The sequence below is a fragment of the Ascidiella aspersa genome, chromosome 4 (assembly GCF_963924565.1).
Source record: "Ascidiella aspersa chromosome 4, kaAscAspe10.2, whole genome shotgun sequence".
In the NCBI taxonomy this organism is placed as follows: domain Eukaryota; kingdom Metazoa; phylum Chordata; class Ascidiacea; order Phlebobranchia; family Ascidiidae; genus Ascidiella; species Ascidiella aspersa.
This window is the reverse complement of record NC_139450.1, coordinates 1,228,864-1,232,642: the sequence shown is the minus strand read 5'-3', so window position 1 is coordinate 1,232,642 and position 3,779 is coordinate 1,228,864. Positions and strand designations below refer to the sequence as shown.

Here is a 3,779-nt window from a genome sequence, read left to right as displayed (position 1 = left end):
CTAAAATGCAAACAACACAATAATAAACAGGATAAAGACGAAGTAGTGAAGCCAGCGCATGCAAAATTTCCGTTACAGGTTTGTAAAGTGCAGCGGAAGTTCCTTCCATTTACGTTGGAATCGCTAACCGGAATGAGACAACAGAATCAATGTTATCAACCAATAGCGATGTTTTGGGTTATATAATTTATACTATTTCGCAGTTTATAGTTAAACTATCAATTAGCTTGATGGCATCCGGTTTATACATACTTTATAACGCTAATCTTTTTTACCCTTGTTACTTCGACTTTGCAGGGGTTTTGCACAACCCCTGTACCAAAAACTCCCAACTTACACTAATTCGTGTTGTAGAAATGTCCCGTATTGGAAGGAAGATATTCGATACGCAAATGTTTGAATCCAAGCTTAGCCAAAATGTAAATGCTATTTTTTTAAAGGTGAATTTCAAAAAAGAAAAATTGAATCAATTTTTTGTTTTACATTATGATTGCCTTTAATTTGTCTAATTTACTACACAGTATTGACGTCTTTTTGTATCGAATAAGACGTCCAAGCTTTTTGCGTAAAATATCGGGCATCGTTATCGGAATGAAACGATATACTGGACATTCCTAATAAGTAACACTCAGGGTGGCTACGAGACCAGTAACTCCTGGTTTTGTTTTATCTAAATAGTTTACTAAAGTAAACATGAAATTTGAACAACTTTGATATTAAAAAACGTCTTTACTGTAAAAAAACCCGAGATGTTTTAGTTTTTAACTCTCAGATTTACTTTAATGTACATAATACAAGGAAATAGCAAAGGATTAATGTTAATAATGCTCACATTAGAAAAAAAGTTAGCGTTTAGATCTTTAAGGCATTTCTGTAAAGTTCAAGATCGTAGCCACCCTGAGTTTGCTTGACGATTAGCAACAGGAAAATCAAGTTGAACAACACACACATGAAAAGGTTGCTTTCTGCAACAACGAAACGAAAAACGAGCAAAGATCCGATATCGTTATCATAACGAAACAATATATTGGACACAGGGTGGCTACATACCAAAAGTTCCAAACATTTTACCATTGTAAACATTAAATGTGGACAATTTTCGGAAGAAATATATTTACACAAAACCAAATAAGTAAAAAAATTTTAAACTTTAGAAGAGTTTTTAAGACTTTAATAAAATGCATGGTAATAAATTTGGAAACTTCTGAAAAATGAGCCAGTATTTAAAACGTATTTTTTTGAAAAGAGTAGTTTTTTAACAAGAGAAATGTAGCCACCTTGAGTTTGGTTAAAAATGAATGAGAAAATCAAGTTGAACAACACACAAATGAAAAGGTTTCTATTTGCAACAAAAAACGAGTCATTTGTAATTAAAATACAAGCAAAGGTAATTCTTCTTCTAGAATCTAGTTTAACATGTGCTCTCCATCTCAAATGAAGTTTGCCGACATTTAAAGCTGAAGACTTTATTTCCGCTGCTTCTCACTAAAGAGATGTTGATTCTCAACCTAAAGGTTGAATCATGAAGCTGAAATACACGGAAACAAAACAAACATACAAAATTTATTAAATGTAAATAAAAAACTAAAAAAATCATGATATGTTATACCAGGTCACCAACCTTTTTATTAACCGACCCCAAATTACATAATGAAATCAGCATTTACATGCGACCCAAGTTTGTTTTCAGATAAGTAATTTTTAAACTTATTACCGGAGCCATTAAATACTACGCGGAAGATTATATACATTTTCACAGAACTGTGAAATATACCGAAATATAACGAGCACCAAACTGGCTTTAATAAATAAAAAAACAGCTAAAAGTTGTGCGGAGTAGGTCAAAGCTAAAAAATCTTAACAAAGGTTGTGCATTTGTTGAAACCTACTTGCAATAAAGTGTCATTTATCAAGATGATTTTGGTTTCGGACAGAGTTTGCATTCTGTAGATTTAACATGAAAAAGTAGTAACACACATTCATTATAGTTCTAACAGTATGCTTGTATATAATTAAATCTCTTAAAATACTTATTACTGTACCCTCTGGATCTGCCCCTGATATCAAGCTGAACGAGTGCTACACAACATTTAACATTTTAACAGAACAACATGAAAAGTTTTAACTTATAATCCAACGGAAAGTTGCTACGTAAAATATTGTCAATTTATAAGCTTAAAACATTTAATTTTGATGCCAGTAACTTGACTTGACCTTGATCTGGTTAATTTTTCGAATATTAATTTATGTGGACTGTGATTATTTTGCGAATGGTTTGACTGGAATTATTAAAAAATGTCTGACAATGATTGTCCTATGAACATCACTATTCCCTTCCAACAAGTTTTTTGTACCTTAGACTTGAAGCAGATGTTCCAAACATCTGGAAACGATGGCAACAGTTGGAAAGAGTCTGAAATTCTCTTCGACGAACATCGTTAGGTCGGAGAGCTTGGAGAGATCATCCCTGAGGCTATTCGTTTACAAATCAGTGGTTCAGCTTAATTATAAAGCAGGGGTTCATGAAAGCCTAGTTATTTTTTTTTTGCCAAGTATGCTAGGTAAAACGCTGTGTAGAAATTTTGTCTAATTCTAACTCTAATTGAGAATGCTACAGGCATATAAAAATTATCTTGATGAGTTAAGAATATTACTGCGATAGGTCACAAACATGAATATCGTTTATCAATGATTTTCTGCCCAGGAGGGTCTTGAAGTCTTGACAGTTGTCACCCCCTTTAAAATCTCAGTAAATATGGATCACAAAAACTCAAAACGTCATTGCTGCGTGCAACATTGCACCTGGAATTGAAAACCTGCTGGTGTTTAACGCGGCCACATTTTAATCACCGGTTGTTATCGTTGTTTCCTAAAGATGTCAACTTGTTATCAATCCAGGTAATTTTAAAAAGGCATGTCATGAAAAAAAATTTGGTGAAATGACCGTGCAACAACGTAGAAACCAGGGCATGTATTAGAAAATTAATATCGTTATCGGAATATTTAATATCCGGTGCAAAGTAAGCTGGTCAAGCGCGAAACGATTCTGTAGGTTGACTACCTCTTGGTGCCCAAACCTACATCTTAGCAGGCATGTGTTACTGCATTTATCAGCTCCAGTACACAGATAGTATACAATACATGAAAGCTTGTATGTTTGAATTAATTTTGAAGTGGCTTTCTCAGGAATGCATACATCATTGAATTAAACTCATTTGTTAGCCAGGTAGCTGGTACTTTGACGTCTGGTCTAGATTCCTAACACTTTTTTACAGCAACGAAATGACTGAGTTGTCAAATTGAAAATTGCAAAGAAGAAATAAAAATGGTAGAACAAATATAATAATAATACTCCATCCACTTGAACCAGAACCACTAATTCTTAGCAATATAAAACCCTGGACGAAAATGTGGTAGGATTCTAGAACAGAGACAAACCTTTCTGTTGCAAGCCGTTTTTAAAATGCGTTTAATGTTACAGAAACTCAATATATTTACATACCTCTGATCCTGTGTTCTATTCTTGTTTTCATCTTTAAGTTGAGTTGTCCAGAAGTGGAAATTAATTGTTTGGTTGTATTTGTTGCAGCTAAACAGCCAAGTGGGTCAACTTAAAACCTTGCTATAATACAACCTGTAGTCTAGAAAATAAATGTGAATTATAAGGCAGGTGCGCCAGGCCAGCAATTATTTATTTTTTTATTCCCCAAAAATAAACATGCATCCGAATTTTTACACACTTTTAAAAATTAGAAAAAGGCTATTTGCCGCCAACCTGT

The 3,779-nt window shown here is 33.5% G+C and overlaps 1 long non-coding RNA gene across 1 annotated transcript; it reads right to left on the bottom strand.

Moving 5' to 3' along the window:
* Positions 1-1,041: 1,041 nt before the first annotated feature.
* Positions 1,042-2,456, bottom strand: LOC146146541 (uncharacterized). The gene is made up of 3 exons (XR_014494826.1): positions 2,355-2,456; positions 1,890-1,944; positions 1,042-1,528 (listed from the first exon to the last, which is right to left on the bottom strand). It is a non-coding gene; the product is annotated as an uncharacterized LOC146146541 (long non-coding RNA).
* Between the last annotated feature and the right edge of the window lie 1,323 nt (positions 2,457-3,779).